Source organism: Callospermophilus lateralis, chromosome 3 (assembly GCF_048772815.1).
Source record: "Callospermophilus lateralis isolate mCalLat2 chromosome 3, mCalLat2.hap1, whole genome shotgun sequence".
Taxonomy (NCBI): Eukaryota; Metazoa; Chordata; class Mammalia; order Rodentia; family Sciuridae; genus Callospermophilus; species Callospermophilus lateralis.
The window spans coordinates 113,560,224-113,581,507 of record NC_135307.1 but is presented as its reverse complement, the minus strand read 5'-3'; positions in this window follow the sequence as shown (position 1 = coordinate 113,581,507).

Below are 21,284 nucleotides of genomic sequence, written 5' to 3'. Positions count from 1 at the left end.
GAAGCAGGAACAGCTGTGTCAACTTGGAGTCACCTTTTCATTGTCTGACTTACAGAGGAGCATCCAAGAGGAAAGGGTTGGTTTGGGGACAAGAAGGAAGGTCAGAATGTCCTATTGGTGGCTGGAACAGGTGACCATTTTCCCTTGCCCTTTGCACCTCTCACCACCCGGGGCTGAAAATTGTGAGCATGTTGGTTTTGGGGGTGCAGAGGGTCCTGGCTCCTACCTAACATGCCACCAGCTTCTCCCTCTGGGCCTCAGTTCCTTCCTCTGTGATGGGAGGATTGGATCAGGCGATGGTTCTTAAGCCTGGCTTCCCAGAGAATCACCCGGGCAGCTTTCAACAACTCTGAGGCTCAGGCTTCCCCGCAGGGAGACTGAACCTCTACGTGTTGTTTGAGCATTTGCGTTTTTAATTGTGATGCCCAGAGAACCACTGACTGGATGACTCTGGGGTCTCTGGTGAGTGGCCTGGGACATTGGCCCGGGTTCTCAGTGGGTTCCTGGGGGCAGGGCTGGCTTCTCTTAGCACGTGTGAGCAGGCAACAGAACAGAGTGGGCTGAGCGTCCTGCTCGGCTGGGAGCCACCTCCCAGCCTGGGCAGACATCTCTCTCTCACCATGTGATAGAAACAAGTGGTGAGCCCCTAGGTGCTGCAGGGAGGCCACCAGGGAGATGGGTCTCCAGGGCTGAGACCCCAGAAACCTCATTCTTCTCCCCACAGGGAAGCCTGGGCCCTGCTGTTTAGAGTGCAGCCCTCAGGGAGCTCCCAGCTCTGCTGCCAACTCCTGGGCAGGCTTCAGACCATCCACAGATGTGGGCTGGGGCACCCAGACCTGTATTCCAGGAGGCACCTTGGACTGGTGACACAGTGGGAGCCCACTCAAGGCCAACATCCAAAATCAGATGCCCGGTGTGCAGTCCAGAGTTTACAGGTTCTGGGCCTCAGTGATATCATCTGAAGAATGGGTCGTTGAGTACACAGTCAGTGTGTTAGGCCGCTGCCTAAGGATTCTGATAGAGACCTTCAAGAGAGAGGGGTCATCCACCTCAGGATTTAAAGGCTTGGGGAGGAAGCAGGAGGAGCATAAAAGTTACAGGAACAGGTCTCAGGTGGTGTGGCGTCGGGCGAGCTGAACCTAGGGACAAAGCAGCCACTCAGACACACCCGTGGTCTATATTCAGGTGTATCCAGGTGAGTATTTCCAATAGTGAAGCCCTTAAAAGAAGAACTCTCCAAGGGCCTGGGTCTGTCAAGTAGGTACAAGTGGACTTGCGTGGCTGGAGATGCCCCAGGCTCCTGCTGTCCTATGGGGGTCAAACTTGGATCTAGGGCACGAAGACCAGATTTCCCGTCTCCTTCTGAGATTTGGTTCAGGGGAAATTAGTATACGATGCCATAGGGGGAGCAGTGATGGACAGCGGGACCCTTCTCTGGGCTGGAACTGAATGGCTGGAGTGCTGCTTAGTTCACCCGGGGCAGGAGGCCACCCCCACTTTGGCCCTTGGACCTGTGGAGAATGGAAGCGTCTCAGGAAAGCTGGACGTAGGCCTGTGGCCGGGTCCTCTGTGGGGCATGGAGGCTTTGGGGTGCGTAAAGAAAACACAAAATGACTTTCCTTCCTCTTCCTTCTGCTGATCCTGCCAGAAGGCAATGGGGTGAGGAGGACGCAGAGGAGGAAGAAAAGAGGGGAAGTCAGAATGGGTGGGAGAGGACGCATATGTGTTTGAGGGGAAGAACTGGGAAGGACTAAGGTGAGAGGACTCAAGGAAGCTGCGTTGGAAGGTGGGGCTACCACGGGCTCCATCTTCAGACCACACCCACCATCTACCGCTCCCCTGACTTCTGCCGTGTAAGCCCACGCATGCATCCCTGCCCTCCCTCCCCAACCTAGAGGCTTCCTGAGTCCTGACTCCTCTTTCCTCCCTTCAGTTCATTCACCACATTGGTCAGAGTGATTGTTAACACACACATTACCAGTATCTATAAGCCACGCTCCTGCATACGGCCTGCAGTGGCTCCCACCTTCTGCTCTAGGTCTCCTGCTTCATCTCCTACCTCTCTGGGCTTTTCATTCTTTTTTTTTTTTCCTGGGGGTGCTGGGGTTTGAACCCAGGGCCTTGCACATGCTGGGCAAGCACTCTACCACTGAGCTCCAGCTCCAGCGCCGCCCCCCAACCCGTTTTTGATTCTTGTCTAGCCAACAGGCCTTAAGGCTGTTCCTGGACCCCTAAACCAGCTGCCCTTCTCTCCCATCCCATAATGGCATCTTGTTTAGGGTGACCACATAAAATACAGGCTATTCAGTGAGGCTTGAATTTCATATAAATGACAAATACTTTCTTAGTACATCCCAAGTGGCGCATTCACTTTGTATCTGAAATTCAAATGCAAGTGTGTCTCCTTCTCTGTTATTTGCTAAATCTGGCAACCTGCATCTAGTCCTGCATCTGGACCCAGCGTTTCTCAGATCCACTGCCTGATGCTTCTAAGTTATTGGGAGGAACATAAAATACTGTCTTCCAGAAACTTTATTTCAAGCATGTTTGTTTATTTTTAATAAATTGTTTAATTTCAACAAGTGTGTTTATTTTAAATACATTTATTTTGTTTTGAACCAATCCATTTGTTTTAAGTGGGGTGTCCTGGATATTATATCCCCCCTTTTCTTTCTGACCTTTTAGTGATCTTTCACTGCCCTGGGGCTCTGACTCCATATGCCTCCCATGAAGCAGGAACGTGGGCTGGCCCTGGGGTTCCGGTGTCAGCTGGGCTGGGGGATGGGTAGAAGTTGCTTAAAGCTTAAGCTCTGTGCTTGTGAGAATTTGGTTGGTAAATGACTGCCAAACCTCTCCACCTCCTGGGCCTGCTTGGTTGACCATGCAGTTCAAGGTTATGGTCACCAGGGGTCAGGCTTGTACACTGATGACTCTGCTCCCTCTTGCTGGGTGCTCTAGGGAGCCTCTGGTCAGTGAGCAAGGAAGGTGGTGAGGATGGGAAGTGACATGATATTATTTTTTTTATGGGGGACCCTGGCGCTATGAGTTTGTGACGTGTAGATCTGGAAGGTCTGTTATTCTCTCTTGCACTTAGATCCCTTCGGGGGGCTCCTCCTGTGACCTTTCACCAGGAGACCCCGTGAAGTAGTTGGGCTAGGTGGCTGGGGTCTGGAGGGAACTCCAGGCAGGGAACTGGAAGACTGGGCCCAAGTTCCAAGCCTGTCTTTTAATTGTGTCCTTGGTGGCTTATGTGACCTCCGGAGCCTTGATTTCTTCTTTAGTGGAGTGGGGTAATGTTGTCTCCCTTGCAGGGATGAGTCAACATCTGTTGAGTTGAGGTGTAGCTCTAGGGCAGGGGTGATTTCTCTAGGCCAGTCCAGCCCTTGTCTAGAACAGCTTGCGGTGGAAATGGAGACAGAGGATAAAAAGACAGGAAAAGAGCACGGAACAAGAGTGGTCATGAGCTACCACATGGTCCTTTGCCAAACAGCAGAGTGAGGGCAGGGTTGAGATGAAGGAGCAGGTAACCCAGAGAGGGGGCTGCATTGGTGTGTGCTCAAGTAGGCCTTGGGATGAGCTCAGGGCTCACTGGAGGAGGCTCAGCTGGGAGCTGCAAATGGTAGCAGGGTTTTGGGTTCCTGGAATTTCCAATACAGTCAGACATTTATTTTCTGGGCACCTGATTGACTGTGAGAACTCATTGTCCACAAGTGGACATAGATGTTTCTAGAGCAGCATAGCAAGCAGCTGGCAGCACCAATGTTTGGTCCAGGTGCCAGTCTAGCACTCAGAGAAAACTATATACCTGCTCATGGTTTCCCATCAGCTCGAAAAACCTCTCACACACATTGCCCAGGAAGAAAGCTGGATCACCCTCGGGGCCCTTTGAAGAGTTTTGTCTTTGAACTGGGCCTTTCCTTGCCAAGAGCCCTGCTTTCCTCCTGCCCCCAGCCTGCTATGTCTATGTAGGTGGACAGCTTCATATTTCTCTCTGGCCCCTAGACTGCTCTGGGAAGCCGGAGGGCTTTTAGTCGTTTTCTGTCTCAGGGTGGGTCCTGAGGGCTCTGATGGATCGCCCTCCCCTCCCTCCACCCCTGCTGGTTTGCTGTGGTTTCCCCATCTGCAGAAATGACTCCTCACCCACAATTGCATCAATCCATCCAAAGATGAAGTGAATCATGTTGCAAGATGTGGTTCTGGATTGCGCCCTGGGCTTTGGTTAGGGGCTGGCTGGGCCAGGCTGGGAGTGGGGTATGCCTGATCATGTTTTGACTAGGACTCCAGGGAGGCATGCTGGGGATGGTGGGGGGTGGGGAGTGTAGATGGGAGATGATACTGAACTCATCCAATGGGACTGAAGCTACGGAACATCATGCAAACCTTGATGGAGACCACATTGGAGAACCTCATGGCTTACTCACCCACCAGTCCAACCACCACCATCAGGAGAAAAAGAAACCAAGAGAACAAGCTGATTCACCCTCCAATGCGTTGCAGTGGTGTGGGTGGGGGGGTGTACAGGGAGCCGAGTGGGTCTGGTTTCTTCCTCTTTTCTCTATTTTGCACTCTGTGGCTTGCTTCCCCTTTAGCTGACACATAGTGGCCATGGGCTGAGGGCTTCCAACCTCAGGACTCCTTCCTCCCCAACTCTGCTTAAGAGGCAGGGCTATAGGCTGGAGATGACCGGCTTCAGGGAGGAGAGGATCCAGCTTCTTGCCGGTTTATGACCTTCCTACAGGCAGAACTAGGTGCCCTCTTCCCTCCTGAGGCAGCAAGGGTGATTCTGGGCAGTTCTCAGCAGAGAGGAGCCTGGAGGAACCTGGTGAGCACCGTGCTTCCGCTCCTGCGCTCCAGCGTCCACAGTGCAGCTTAGCGCATTGCATCAGATCTGCAGGATCATCACCTGGACGAGGCAGGAATAACTGTGCCTAGACCCACCACGTGGGTTACAGAGGCTGTCATTCTTCCCTCTAGATTGTGAGCTTCATGAGTTCAGCCATATATCATTTTTTTTTTAACTACTGTGTGTACACAGGGCCTGCAACTGTGACCTGATATATAATAGGTGCTTATTAAGAATTTACCCCTTCTGCCTTCAGTTTCCTTTTCCCTTTATTCTCTCTTATTTGCTTCCTCCTTCATGCCTTAATTCCCTCTGCAAATATTTGCAAAGTGCCTCTATATGCCTCCTACGCCTCAGGCACTATGCTTTACACATATTATATATCATCTCACTTTTACACCCATCTGGACATGAGCTACCCCACTTTACACAGGAGGAGGTGAGCCCTAGTCTTCCTTGCCCTTCATTAGCATCCTTGCTTCCTCTCCTCATCCTCTTCCTCTCCTCTAGGGAGAGAGGGGGAGGATGCACATAGACATGGAAAAGCATGGCTTTGCCCTCATAGTAGGGGTCCCTCTCCTTTTAGGAATGGGCACCCACCCAGATATACACACAGGATGCAATGAGCACGTGGAGAACCCTTGAGCGGACACTTGAGCAGGTGCGTCTCTGAGAGGACAACGTTGAGATGGGGTAGGGAGTGGACGGAGCTCACTGGTATGTTCTGCGTCCCTCCCAGCTGTGAGGTTACACCTCCCTCAATGGGTAAAGCTTACTTATTTTTTTGTGCATGCAACTATTGGGGGTGTCTGCAGACAGAATATTGAGCTGGAAGTGGGACACTGTAACAGGATGTCCAGGTAATAGTCAAAGAAAGATGGCTAAGGAGGCTCAGTTTATCAGGATCACAGGGGCTCAGGCTGACAGAGCAGCCCTACCAACTTGACCTCGCCAGTGCCCACACCAGAGGAGAACTGGGCCTGGAGGGGCTTGTGCCTTTGATGAAATGCTCAGCCTAATGGAAGTGACTTCCGTTACTTCTGCTCACAACACGTTCGCAGGAACCAGTCCTGTGGTTGCACCGATGAGCAGTGGACTAGAAAGTGCAAGTCTGCACTGCACCCGGAGGGTGGGAAGCCAGAAAGGTTTGGTGAGGGATTCTATTGGGTACCACAGGATGCATACCTTGGGCCTAGCACAGAGAATGGCAGAGAGTGGAGATGAGAACATTCTGATGAAGTGGTTTGCAACCCAACCACTCTTCCAAAGTAGGTCTTGCTAAGGCACCGACGAGCTCCATACTGCTCTATCCAGTGGGCACATTTCAGCCCCCACCTCCCCCTCCCTTCCATATGATCAGCCACACTCTCAATGTCCTCCAGCTCTCAGGACTCAATGCTTACCTATTTCCCTCCTACCTCTCAGGTCTCTGCCTCACTGGCTCCTTCTGCAAGATTTCCCCCACTTTACTTGACCTTACTTATTGGGTTTTCTTAGGTCGTGGACCTATTTTCTTTCTTTTCTTTTTTTTTAAAGAGAGAGGGAGGGAGGGAGGGAGGGAGGGAGGGAGAGAGAGAGAGAGAGAGAGAGAGAGAGAGAGAGAGAGAATTTTTAATATTTATTTTTTAGTTTTCGGCAGACACAACATCTTTGTTTGTATGTGGTGCTGAGGATCGAACCCGGGCCGTACGCATGCCAGGCGAGCGCACTACCGCTTGAGCCACATCCCCAGCCCATGGACCTATTTTCTTACCTCCTGCCTTGAACTCTCTCCCTTCATCATAGATGACTTGCTTTTCTTTCAAGCTCCATTTTCATGTGTTTCACTCGACATCTTAAGGATATCTCAATGTCACCTCAAATATGTTACCTTGAAAACCAAAGCTGTGACCTTCCTCTGTCATCCTGGTCTCTAAACCTGGCTCCTCTTCCAGAGTCCTGCATCTCACTGAACGACACCACCCATGATCCAGAAACCCAAAAGAGTCACCCTTGACAGTTTCTTCATTCTCCCACATATTTCGACTTTAAGTACCAAGTCCCATCAACTTGGTTTCAATATTCCTGCTGTTCACCCACCCCGGCCCCAGCTCCAGCGTCATCTCCATGTTCTATCCCATCTACATCACTAGTGCATGTGGCTACCACATCTCACCTGATTGATTTAAGCTCCCCAGGGGCTTCCCTGCCCATCTGAGCCGTACCCACATGTACTTTATGCTGCAGGTGAGAAGTGGACCCTCACCCCTGCCCCACAAAACCCTTCAGTGGCCTCTCATTGCCCTCAGCAAAATGACGAAAACTCTTGTGCAAGACCTGCAAGTCAGGCGTGGCTAGGCCTCTACTTGCTTCTCTGTCTCATCTTACTTCCTTCCCGGGGCACATGGTAGATGCTGAGTAAACAGTTTTTGAAGGAACAAACATATAAGAGAAATCAGCTTTGGGCCAGATTATTTGGACTCTTGAAGAGCAGCAGAAGTAGCCAGGGTGGCTTTCCTCACCTAAGGCTGGTTCAGGCCCATCTGCAGGGCTAATGGGAGGTGACATGGGGCCACTGTTGAGTTCTGAGCAGGGGGAGCTGTGGCGGTGGATGGATGGGTGCAGCCTCTGTGCAGGCCTGGTTCCCCGGGCAGGCTGACCAGAGCCACATCTTCATCTCCGCAATGTCCTGCCCTCTTGCTGCCCCTGTGTGGTATCAGTAGAGCAGGTCTTGCTATCATCAGTCCTTCTGGGAATGGGACATAGCAGGAGTCGGGGGGCGGGGAGGCGGCTAGTTGGGGCGGACAGACAGACCCATTCATGCTCACCTTCCTCTCATCTGGTAAGCTCCTTGGGCAGGGGGTGTTCCCCCACGGTTGGCTCAGGACACCTCTATTTCTGGGGGCCAGGGGTGAGTCATCATCTCTCAGGGTGCCATTGGGAACCAGGACTATCATTTCTTTCTTTGTGGCTTTTAGATCTGGGGGTGGAGGGTATGGGTTCGTGTGGCTCCTGAGGCCCATGGTAGAAATATTCCATCCTTTAGGACCCAGAGCACGCAGTAGGGGCTCTGGAGACCCATGGGAAGGCCAGAAGGCTCCTCCCCACAGCCTTGCCTACTCCCTGCCTTCCGGGTGCTGAGAGGAAGAGCAAGAGATCCAAGTGAGCAGGTCTCATCTCACCCTCTTAACTCATGAAACCACTGCTCTCATGATCTCTGTTTTACAGATGAGGAAACTGAAGCTCAAAGAATTGAAGGGAATGGCCCAAGTTCCCATGGCGTCACATGGCACAGCTGCGATTGGATGCTACACCTGCCTGATGCTCAAAGGCCACCCTCTTCCCCCCACTCCACGCTCACCCTCTGCCTCTTCTCTGAGGGATGAAGAAGATAAGGGAAAGAGGAGCTGAGAGGTCCTGGCTGAGGACCCACCAGGGGCTCCAACGAGGGTGGTGAATACAGAGACTTCTTTCGGAGAGTAGAAAGAAACTAGCAGGAGTGGAAGCTGTCACCAGTCCTGCCTTGAAGGGGAGGGGAAGGCCTAGTGCTAAGGTGACAAAGGCACCCCTGCAGGAGGAGGCCAGGTCATGGAGGATGCAGGTATTGTTAGGGAAACGCTGTTCCTGTCTCCTGCCCCCTCTTCATGAGTCCTGTCAGGAGCCATCAGGCCAAGGAGCTAGGAGACGCAGGTCTGAGAGGTCAGTCTCCCTCCTGGGATGCAGAACCCGCAGGGAGGAGGGGAGTCCGCACCTGCAGCCAGTGTGGACCTTTTGCTTCTGCCTGTCCCAAACAGGATGGAGTCAGCTGGCCGGCTGTTCTCCCCTAGCACCCAGGGCAGGGGTGGGAGGGACGCCTGTTCCATCTCCTTTGGGCACTTTCTGTGCCTGTTTTCCTTGACTGGTGCGTCCCCTAGGCAGGAGGAAGGACTCCACTGGGAGAAGCCTGGGGCTGAACCTGGGCCTCCCTCCTTGTACTGAGCTTTCTGGAGGGCTGGTTTCTCAGCCTCTTTCTCTGTCTCTCCCCGTCCTGCCCAGGACCATCCAAGCTGGGGCAGGCCCTCACTAGTGGGGTTGAGAGCTGGGGTGCCCTCCCTATTTCGCTCCAGCTCCTCTCCATCCGACTGGGCCCGGGGCCTGGAGGCTGATCTACTAAGGGGCCTGGGAGGAGCCATGTCTAACATGCTGCTGCCTGGTGAGTTCCAGACACCCAGGGCTCAGCAAGGGCTTCCTCAGGCCCGATAAAATAAAATCTGCACCATGCTGAGGAGGGGCTGGGAAGGGAACAGGACCAGGTGGGCTGGGCCAAAGGGTGACCTGGGGAGAACCGGCCTCCCCTTGAAGGCAATGGACTTCCTCCCAGGAGCCCTGGCTGCTTGGCTGCAGTGGACATTAAATATGTCTGAATCAGTAGAGTTCTTGATGTGTGGCCCACCAGTGTGTCATCTGGCTTGTTGTCCCTCGTGCTGCACTGTTAAAAGTGACTGTGCTATCCTGACTTTGTAGAGGTAGAGGGGCAGGGCAGTCATTAGGAGAGAGACCTGCGCTGAGCAGGTGGCCCTCAGTGGTGTTGGGTGGGAGGGAGGTTGAGGGAGGAGAGATGATCAGGGAGGGGAAGGGGGTGCTCCTGCTTGAAGCCGACAGGGAAGACTCAGGAAGCCCCGCCCAGGAGAGCTGAATAATTAAATCCTAGTTGCTAAGCATCTTCTAAAGCCGATGTCCTCTGTGGCACTGTGGCCCTAGCAGCCTGAAAAGGGTGGTGTGGCTCACCCTCAGGGGTGGCAGTGGCTTCATCTCTAGCCTGGGGCCCTCTGGCCCCACATGGGCTGTTAGGAGTGTGTGCTGGGCAGAGAGATCGTTCCCAAGTGCCAGGCCTCTGCACGGTGGTGTGCTCTGAGGGGCATGGCCACGTCCCAGACACAGAATAGATGGTGGACACAGCCCTGCAGCCCTTCCTCTCTCCTTCCTTCTCCTTGATGACCCAGGAAGCAATATGAGAAACAGGCCTGGCTTCATCCACTTATTCCCACTTAGCAGTAAGTGTTTAAGTCCCTCGGAGCCTCCGTTGCCTCGTCTGCAAATGGGGATTAGAAATGAGGCAAGAAGGGCAGCCGGGCGCCATGGCCCAAGCCTATAATCCCAGCCGCTCGGGAGGCTGAGAAGGAGGGTCACAAGTTTGAGGCCCACCTCAGCAATTTATTGAGGCACTAAGCAACTTAGTGTCTCATATATATATATATATATATATATATATATATATATATATATAGAGAGAGAGAGAGAGAGAGAGAGAGAGAGAGGAGAGAGAGAGAGAGAGAGAGAGAGAGAGAGACAGACAGACATAGCTGGAGAAGTATACTCACCCCTGGGTTCAATCCCTGGTACCAAACCAAAAAAAGAGAAACAGGACAAGATGGGGATGCTCTGAGGTAGTTGGAAGCCCCAGGGATCCCTGGATTCTGGCTGCCCTTTGCCACCATTCTGTAAGGGCTCCTAATGGCAAAGGAGCAGTATGACCAACATGACACGGTCAAGTGGGAACCTTGATCAGGGGCACAGTGAACGGCTTGGGCAGCCCCCAAACATCACACAGGGCGTGGATCTGAGTCTCCTCTGTCTTAAGGGGTCTGGGTGGGCAGCAGCAGAAGGAGGCAGGACAGCGGGCAGGAGAAGACATTGACCCAAAAGCCTCGTGCTCTGGTTGGCCACTGATTAAAACCCATGGTGACCTCCCCTGCCCCATGGTTCTCCTGGCTTCCAAGGCTCCTGCCAGATCCTCTGTGGGTATTCTCCTCACCCAGGTGCCCCAGGCCCTGACCTGTCAGCTCCCTGCAGCCTGCGTTCCTGGCTTCCGGGCCTTTGTTCCTGCTGCTCCCTCTGCCAGGAGTGCTTTGCCCACTTAATCCCACTCTGAGGCCTCTCAGGCCAGGCCAGATCCCCTGTCCTATATTGTAACCACCCTGTCCTTGTCCTTGTGGGCATTAGCCACAACTGCAATGAAACGATCAGTTGTCCAACTCATCTTCGCCTCTGCCTCCCAAGCTTGACTGACAGCCTTAGCAGGACAATGGCCACATCAGCCTTCCTCACCCATTAAGCCCAAGCACGTCACTTGGAGCCTGTGCAACCTCAGGCATCTCTGGAGTGAAGAGGCTTGGAATGAGGTCAGCACTCGGGGCATGAGTATTAGAACCAGAGCTGGGTTCCAGCCCCAACTCTGTGCTTACAACTGCGCAACCTGAGCACGAGTCTTAACCTCAGGATCCTTTAATTCCTCTTCCATAAATCGAGGATTAAGCTATTCCCTCTAAGAGCCACTGAGAGGCTGAAGCCAGCCACACCCAGCTGAGTGCCTGGTCCCCTGCATGAGGTGGGCTGATGCCAGCTCTTGGTCGGCCTCCCTCAGGGTGCCCTGTGCTGAGCCAGGACACACCAAACCCTTGGAGCCTGGTGGCTGGAATGTGGATTTGCCTAGGAGAGACAACATGGCCAGGAGATTTGTCCCTCCCCCGCGCCCCCACCTCTGCCCTTCTCCTCTGGCTGCCCGTGGGAACAGAGCAGCTCAAGGGGAGCGGTGTGTGGTTTTGCTTTTGTAGTTTTCAAACAAGAAGACACAAAGGAAAATTGAAACCACCCTAAAGTGGCAGGGGCCCATTTTGTCGGCAGCCTGCAGTGCTTTGCTGGGCGCGGGCTCCGTGGGCCTCGCTTATTTATTTATTTTTGGTCCCTGACTCATGAGTCAGCCGCTTGGCTTGGTGGTAAAACGCAACCCACTATCAAGGAAATAGCTGATGAACTACATGCCGGCGATGCCGTGCCAGCACGCCACTCGCGACTTCTAAAAATCTCTTGTTTTCTGGCCAGCATAAGCCAACTGGAGCTGTGTTTCCTCGCGACGCTCTCCAGGACCCAATGCCAAGCGCATTCGAGATCCTTCAACAATTGCCTCGCAATCGCTGCGCACCGCCAATACATGTTTGCTGTAATTATACAGCGTCCAAAGGAGAAGCACAAAAGACTTGTTGATTTTGGATGGGCTCCGGCCCCTGAGAGGCCAGGGCTGACCTGGGCTCCTGGCAGAGTGTGGGCAGGCCAGCCGGCCGCCCCGGTGAGGACGTGACCAGCTGGAGCAAGTGCTGAACTGGGGCCATCACGGCCAGAACCGCCGCGCTCGCCTCCCTCTCTGCCAGCTGACTCAAGAGTCGGCTTTCTTTGGAGAATAACCCGAGAGAACAAAACGAGGAACTGGAGCTCCTATAAAAAGAAGCGCTCTCCTTCCTCCAGCCAATGAGTCCCTGAATGATAATCATCTCTGAAGTTGGCCACCTTCCCCGCCCTCCCTCTCAAGTCGCTAAACAGGCTCATTGTCTCTCTCTTGTCTTTGCAGGGAAACATCTTGGCTTGGGAGAGCCTTTCCACCGTGGCCAGGAGCCATGGCTCAGCTGAACCTTACTTCCTGCTTTCCCCAGACATGCTGTGCGGGGTGGTCAGGAGGTCGGCCAGGATGAGCCAGAGAGTGTGAGCTCACTGACTTGGAGTTGGGGACCCTGACCACGGTTCAGGCGCTGTGCTAATGTTCTCTGTGAGGTGGACAAACTGGTGACCTTCATGGGGATTCAGTTTCTCCACTGGTTATTGAGGGGCATGGTTAGAGCGGTCGTTTCCATATGCACCCCTTCTATGCATTTTTAAAGTTGGGGTAACACTTCTGACCAGGGAAAATTTACCTGGAACCTCTATGCATAAAGTGGAACTGCTTGGTGGAAGTGGCTGTCAGATCCCACAGCTCCATCCACTCAGTATTTCTAGCCCAAACCCCTCCCGGAGTCTCGTGGGTCCACACCTATTTTTCTGAGTACCAGGGAACATAACCTGAAAACCATGAGCTCTGATCTAGAAAGCAGAGTGTGGCATCAACTCATGCCAGCCTTTGGGTTTGGAGGAGAATCTATGCCCGTTGGGGTGAAATCGCAGCAGCTGCCTTTGGACAGCCCTATTCTCTGTCATGAGATGGGGCCAGAGGATAAATCCGGCAAGGAGAAGACAGCAGCCCATAGTAACAACAACAACAAAAACGGTTTTGCTCCCGCTGAAGTTTCTTGAGCAACTGGCAGGCCGCCATGAATGTACTTAGGCGGAAAATCACCAGAAAAAAATGATATAATCTGACAGATTTTTCACAGGCTTAAATATTCATGAATTAAAGGAATTGGCAGAATTTTCTACATTATTAGCTTTCATCATGGCTGCAGGAGCAGTTGGTGTACTGGCTGCTCTTCAAGATCCATTAATCTCGTCCATCACGAGAGCAGCCATTTTAAAATGAGCTATTTTTACTGAGTGATGGTGCACAGGGGCGATGGGGAGATTGAAATGTGATTCCCGTGCAAAGGTCTTCCCCTTCTCACTTTAAAAGCAGCAGGGAAGCCAAACAGCATCTCAGCGGGAAGGGGTCAGCCTGGCCCCGGAGGAGAGGACTGTGAAATCCAGGCACGTGGTGGGGCGAGGCCTCCTCCTTCCTCAGGCAGAGCAGCCTGCCTCTGCCCGCGGCACCCATACTCCTGGCTGGGGACTGGCAGTGGGGTTAAGAGGGATTTCTGGGAGGTGGAGACCAAGACCCCTAGGAGACCCAAATAGGGGTTTTGGGGGCAGGAAGACATCTAGCACCATCCTTCTATCAGGTGACTCTCAGGGTGCAGGACCGCAGGTTAGCCAAATAGTGATACTTGTTACTTACGGAGCAGAGTGCCTGGTCTGGGCTGGGTACTACTGTGTGGCATCACCTCATTCCAGCATCAAGAACCTGGAAGGTAGGTGCATGTGTGCATACACACACACACACACACACACACACACACACACACACACACACCAGTTAAGGAAATAAGTCACGGAGAGGTGAAGTCAACTGTCGGTGATTTCAAGGCTAGAGAATGGCATGACCATGATTCAGGTCCAAGTCTTCTGTCCCCCAAGGTAATGGGAACATGCTGTGTTGCTGTTGGACTGTGACCCTGTAAAGGGACCCTCTCCCAAACACATCCAGAATTTCCCAGGAGAAAGCCTCCTTCAAAGCCTGAGCAAAGTTGTAAGTCAGATCGTCCCACAGCGACTTGAGGCCCAGGGGGACGTCAACCTTTCTTGCTTCTTTCCTTCCTTTTATCTACCACCTAGTCTTCCTACCTTCCTCTTTCCTTCCACCCTTCTTCCTTCCCTGTTTTAAAATGTAGGTTTTATTATTATTTGAGTAAAATGAGGCTGTCAGATCAGGAAATGACTGCAACTGGAAAGTTGGTTGGTAACCCCTGGTTCCCAGGGGAGGCGGCTCACCATGCCATACAGGGCCACATGCAGAAGCACAGGGTGGGTCGGGAGATAGAGAGAATGGGGGGAAGACATGGGTGAGGGGCTTTATTGTGGGCTTTGTGGGAAGGAATTGTCCGGGCAGAGGACACAGGTTTAGGATTGGCTAGTTTGGATCATTTCAGCTGGTTCTGGGACATAGGGGTGGCCCTCCTTGTCTGGAGCCTGGCCCTGCTGATTAGGCAGGGGGATAGAGACCCTGAGCATGGCACACATTAAAGGAGGCTCAGGCCCTCAGGACTGGTTAGTGTGCATGTTGCTATGGTTTTAATGTTTGTGTATCTTCCAAAATTCATGTTGAAACCTAATCCTCTGTGCAATAGAATTAAGAGGTGGAGTCTTTACAAGGTGCTTAGGCCTGCAGGGTGGAGCCGTGTGGATGGGATTAATACCTACAAGACAGCTGGAGGGAAACAGCTAGGCCATTCTGCCTCTTGTTCTTTCACCCTTCCACCATGTGAGCAGCGTTTGTGTCCCCTCTGGAGAACGCAGTGTTCCAGGCATCACTTTAGAAGTAAAGAAGTCAGTCATCACTTTGGAAGTCAGGCCCTCACCAGACACCAAAACTGCCAGCACCTTCATCTTTTTTTTTATGCACAGGAGACTGATCCCAGGGACACTTATCCACTGAGCCACATCCCCAGCCCTTTCTAGTTTTTGAGACAGGGTTTCACTGAGTTGCTTAGGGCCTTGCTAAGTTGCTGAGGCTGGCTTTGAACTCATGATCCTCCTGCCTCGACCTCCCGAGCCACTGGGATTACAGTCATGTGCCAGTGCGCCTGGCATCAGCACCTTGATCTTGAACTTCCAGCTTTCAAACTACGAAAACCAAATTTCTGTCATTTATAGATTACCCACTCTTTGATTTTTTTTATGGCCCTCAAACAGATTAAGACCCATGTTTGAGGCACAGTCACATTCAAATCCTTAACTTGCACTAGTCTTGGCAGGGGAAGTCTCTTCCTGGGTCAGCAAGGCCCCAAGGGCAAAGCCTCAGACTTCAGAAAATAAAGAGGCATGGTTAATGCCATTCCTTTCACTCACCCACCCATCCCTCATCCATCCACCCATCTATTCATCCATCCATCTTCCATTCACCCATTCATCCGTCCACCCACCCACTCATTCAAGTGTTTATTGAGTTCCTATAATGGTGGGTGCTGAGCTAGGCTCTGAGTACCTTTGTGGGCCTTGCCCTGATGTTCGTTTTTCAGGTTGGTGATGGAGCTTTGCATGCTCAGCAAAAACTGCTCCTGGCCTATCTGCCTTCACCTTAGAAGCAGAGTTCTGGGAGCATGACCAGGATTTCCTGAGTTACTCACTGCACTCAGGTTGGCCTTGTGGCACATGAGCAAGGACCCAAGGAAATCACCAAGGTATATTCTTGTTTAGGTAACCTCCCAAATATTTAACAACTCAGGGGCAGAAAAGCCAAGCAGAACAGAAAACCTGAACAGCCAGATAGGATGCTTTTGGGTGAATGTCACCTGCCTGGTGAGACCTGCAGTGCTGCTCAGGAGGCGAAGGCAGGACAGGGCTCCCTGTTTAGCTACTTGGGATCCGCTGTCTTCCTGGGAATGTTTCTTCCTGGTTGAGGAGTGATGTCTGTCTGCAGACAGATTGAGTGGGGGAGCTAGTGTTTGGGTAGCATTTCTCACGTTTATTATCAACAATAATGATGATTAGTCATCATAATAATTAATAATTACTTACACTTGTATGGTGCTTATTTGTGGAGTGTCTACTCCACTGCCAAGTGCCTTATAACAGCATGTAATTATAGCCAAAGTTAACTGAGCTCTGCTGGGGGCCGTCACCACTGTGCCCAGCACTGTCTGAACATTGCCGTGTTCTATCCACACATCATCCCTGGAAGGGAAAGGTGGGTCTCAAAATTCACTTCTGTTGGATTCCCACCACTGTATTCTTTTCTGGTAGGCCTAACCCTTGAGCCTATGTATCCCAGGGTCCAGGGTATTGGAGAGAAGGGTCAGTGGGTGTGGGAGAAGGCACAGAGGCTCAGGCCAAGAGGGTTTCCCTGGCCAGCTCCAGGGGCCCTGAGTCTGGCACCAGCTGCATCTGTGTCCCGGCCAGGAGGAAGCATAAAAAGAGCAAGATTTCTGACTGAAGCTCACGGGAATACTGACTGAAGTTCCTGCACCAGCACTGGAGCCCCTAATAAAGTCACCATAGTGACAAAAAATACCCCCCAAGCTGGGCTATTGTGTATTGGGAGTTACCACTGCACTCACAGCTGGCATTGAGTCTTTGGCCACAGGCTCCCATCCAGGTTCCACTTACGACTGGTGCTTGTCACCCATCCAGGAGACATATGTAGGAACACATACAAGAAACCCTGGGGTTTGCAGTTTTTATTGTAATTTTAATGCTGCTAAGGAAAGAGCCTTTGATGTAGGAGGTAGGGATGCAAAGGTTCCCCCGAGCCCAGCGTGTTCGATTCCTGTGAGATTGTCCTAAAGATGCTAGCAGGCTTCCCTCCGACATGGGGCCCTGACTGGAAAGGGTGGCAAGTGGTATGGGCTGGTGTCCCTGTGTCCCTACTTCTGTAGTCCTCCAGAGGAGGTGAGGATGGAGAGGCAGGAGGAAGGGACTGCAGAAGACGGTCCATCTGTCAGCAAGCGCTGGCCAAGCACCAGCCCCTGGACATACCCTTGAGCTTGTGCTTGGGTAAGTATTGGCTGCTCTGCTCCTGGACCCCCTCTACACCTGCCTGTTGCTCTAGGCTTGAGGCACATGGTGGAGGGCAGTAGAGGGAGGAGGACCAAATACTTCATAAGCCAGTGCAGGCCACCTTCCTGCCCCACCTCTAAGACTCCATCCCACCCTGCTATGTGCCCGAGATTCTGGGCTCACCAGACCAGCCATGTCCTCCCCCATCCCTTTGGGAACCTGGCTCCAGCCCTCTGACTCCACCCACCTCCACTCCTGCTTCCTGTCCTCCCCTCCCTCTCTCCACAGCCTCGTTAGTTCACCTGTGTCAGGTGAGTGGCTTTGCGTGTCTGTACCCCGGCTGCGCGTTGGCTCTGTTTGGGACCGTGTGGGACTGGATGGGCTGTAGTGAGGTACCTGGTGCTCTCCCACCGTGGCCCAAGTCCCCAGCCCTGCTTCCAGGGAGAGACAGGACTTGAGTGAGCCTGACTTGGGTGGGGAGCTGGTATGCCTGTGGGACCCAGACTGTGCGTGAGAGCTGGGGGCAGGAGGGGATCCTGCGGAAATGCTTGGGCTGCTGTTTCTTCTTGGGCTGGTCTGGATAGGGACAGGTGGAATGGGAAGGTGGGAGAGGCCTCTGCACCCATCAGCTCTCTGGCCCAGGTGTTCTGTCTCTTGACTCACCTCCTAGAGTAAGAGGCCCTTGGACCCACGTGAGGAGCACCCCAGCCGGGGGGTCGGTCCTCCAGGCACTGAGGTGCTGGTGATCCTAAACTAACGGCATCTCCCTCTGAGCTTAGTTTCCAACCTTTGACCTGCTTCCTTCAGAGTGGTGTGCAGAGCACCTGCACAGCACACCTGGGGTGTATAGGAAACCCCACAGGGTGCAGGAGGGCTGGTGAGAGCAGACTAGGGGACAGTCACCACCATGGCTACTCCTGCATGTTTCCTGACTAGAAACAGACCCTCTGTTCATTCCTAAGAGGCGGAAGTACTACAGGATGTTCAATGGCTGAGAATCCCAGGCCCTGGGCTCTCCCAGGCCGCCCAGCAGTCAGAGGGTAGCGCTCCCTCCACCCCTGGTTTTCACCTCTTCTCTCTTGCTCCTGAACTTAGTTTCTCCATGTGTCTATTTCTCGGTCACTGTCTCTACATCTCTATGTCCTGCCCTTCTTATCCCCAATCCTCCATCTCCTGGTCATTCTCCCACTCATTTATGCATTTCCTACTCATTGCTAAGCCAGCTCTTCTTGATTCCCCCTGCACTCCCAGGGTTCTTCCCTGCAGTGCTGTACACCTCTGAGGCCACTTAGTCCAGCTTTAGAAGGACACAAAAGAAACAAAGAGCCAACGGCACCTGCTCCTGGGTTTCCCAACTCACCCGTAGAGTTGATGATGCCCTCTGTTGACACCAGGTCTCTGCACGGATGAGGCGGTGACCAGCTGCCTTTCCTTACAAGGTGGGGATGCATCTGGTTGTGGGTCTGGAGCTGTCAGAGCCACAATCCTTTCCTCCTGAAAGTTGTGCTGATTGGTGCTGCCAAGGATCAGCTATGAAAATGTTCCTTATGAGCAGGGCCTCTCCAGGAAGGAAGCCCAGGGAGGCTGGGGCCACTTTCTTCTGGGGTCTCTGCAGTATCTTCTGCTCTCAGATACCACCGGTCCTCATGACAGTTCTGTGACATGACAAGGGAAGGTGTCAGGGTGGCTGCTACTGGGTGAGAATCATGGATCTCCATACTTAGGTTTCTCATTCCGTAAAATGGGGACAATGGTACACTCATCGTGTTTTTTCAGTTATGTTTAAGGAAGCTAGAATACTGTCCAGAATACAGTCTGTGCTACACAAATGTCAACCATCAGCTGGTATTATTATCATTGTTGTTATTTCTTTGCTCCCAGTTGTTTCACTGTGTAGCTACATGGCATTAAGTTTTCCTTTCTGAGCTGACTTTTTTACTTTATAAATTAGGAATCTAATCTTTGCCCCCCGGGGCTCTGGATGGGGGTTTATGGAAAGCAACTTACAGAGCGTGGCCCTTTTATTAGGTGCAAAGTCAATCATGAGTCCCTTGTCCCTCTCCCATCCTCCATCCACTTGATGGTTGAGACCCAGGTGGCCTAGGTGGGCCCAGGATCCTGTGGCAGATCTAGAAACAAAACCAGAGCTGTAGACGTGCCCTTTCCCTCAGATGAGACCAGGCCCTTCGGCAGGCAGTGCCCAATTCTGCAACTTGATCTGTTTCAGCTGCTGATTCTAAATTAGTTTGTCACCATGAGGCACCACGGAGCTCCTGATCCCTCACCAATCTGGGTCAGTTGTACCTACTATTTGAAAAAGAGCCCATTATTATCTCAAGCACAGGGACATTTCACAGCTTCTAGATTTCCTCTCGCTGGATTATGACCCCATCAGAGCTTCGTGTGAGCTAGGAAAGCCCCCGATGCAGAAATGTGCAGTGTTCTTTCTCCCCAGGGCCTTTGGGCATATGGACGGTGTGGGGGGGGGGTGAACTCATCCTGGAGGGGTCGGTCTCCCTGGGGCTCTTCTGAATTCCTCCCACTGCTCCACTTCAGCAACCCCCTTTGTCTTGTGGGGTCCAGATCATCACTGTAGAAGAACCCTGCTGCAACTCTCCCCAGGAGACGGCTCCGGGTCTCTGTTCTTGCCTAACCACAGAGCAGGGGACTGGGTCTCAAGTCCCAGCTCTCACCAAGGTCCTCCGTTTGGCCCCAATGAGTTTGTACACACTGGGAGCCTGTAGGTGGCAGCAGCTCCTGACCCCAGGAAGAAGAGCAAAGGTAGGAAAAGAAGGCTGCCAGGCAGAGGCTGAGCACCCAGTATTCAGGGGATGAAGATAGGGCTCAGGGATCAGGAGGTAGGGGAGCAGTCTGCAGGAGGGCCAGAGGAGGTGGAGAGTGCTAAATCCAGATTGCTTGGGCTCAGATCCTGTGTCACCAGCTATGTGACCAAAGATGAGTTTCTTCCCAGTTGTCCCATCTGTAAAATGGGCGTCATAATAGTACCTGTAACAAAGGATTGTTTGAAAATTAAATTAGAAATGACTTGTCAAAGTGAGCACTCACTACCGATGAACTCTGATTTTAAGCCAGAGGTCCTGTTGGCCAAACAGAATGCTTTAGAAAAGCACACCGGCTGTGACATCTTCCTCAAGCGGTGACCACCATCTCTGCTGGGAAGAGGAGAGTGAGGCATCAGCAGGGATCCTGGGTTCAGAATCTTGGAGTCTTCCAAGCAGCAAGCAGAGGCCCTGCTGGGAGGCCACCTGAGCATCTGAGCTCTCTGGACCCTTTTAGATCAGCCGGGCAGAGGTTAATCCTCAGGCGCTGAGGTCTAAGAGTCTTCAGGGCTGGGCAGGATAGGAAGGGAGGGGACAGGGAGAAAGCGGCCAAGGACACGCTGCCCTCAACAGTTAGCTCTTGACAGCACCTTTTCATTAAACCATCTCTTTTCAAAGTCTCCAGTCCCCAGAGTAATTTGAGGCCTTGGTTTCTTTCACTGCTGTCTGCTTGTCTTCCAGAGAGCTGCCTTGGTGCCCTTCCGAGCCTCTGACAGATTTTTAGACCAACAATTATGGAATCCAAAGATGCTTCTGGGAGAGAATGGAAGTATAGCAGCCCCGCCCCCCGCCTGGCGTACCTGGGACCTGGGAAGGGTGGTTTCTGATGCAGCCCAGTCTTCTTAGGTTATGGGGACTGAGTCATAGGAATTCTAGAAACGAGCAAGCTTTTTTGGTAGAAAAATACGCTGAAGGGCTAGGGTGTAGGTCCATGGTAGAGCAGTAGACTTCCCTGTGTGAGGCCTGGGGTCCATCCCCAGGCCAGCAAAACAAAAACAAACAAACAGAATTATTCTAGGCTGTAGGACACCTTATCTCCTACCCTGTCTCCCCATTCTTCTCTAATCCCTGCATGCTGGTGTTGGGCTGGCTTTCAACTTGAACTTCAATGCCCAATGCCTGTAAAGACATTCGTTAGGCAGGCAACACTTCATCAAGGAGACTTTGGGGCTCTGCCTGCAAAACAGTCATGGAGTCCAAATACACAGAGTCGTGGGCTCAGGCTGGCTGGCTAGATTTCGAAGGCTGTGGGTTCTGGCTCTTATTCAATGTATGAATGTCCTGTGCAACCTCCTCTCTGGGTAGAGCTGGCCTCTCCTGATGCACCCGCAGCGGAGAACTCACTACTTTCAGAACCAGCCAGGGTTTCTATGTTCGTTGGCTTCCAGAAGATGGAAACAAGGCCAGGAGCTGCACTGGTCCAAAGATACTCAGTTTGCCCCAGGTACGGGGAGCGCTGTAGAAACTCACCTTGATGCCTAGCCGCCTGAGGGACCCAGAAGTAAATTAACACCAGAGAACTGAGGACACAGTGGTGAGCAGAAGGTCCCCGGTGAGCACCCACCCCTGGT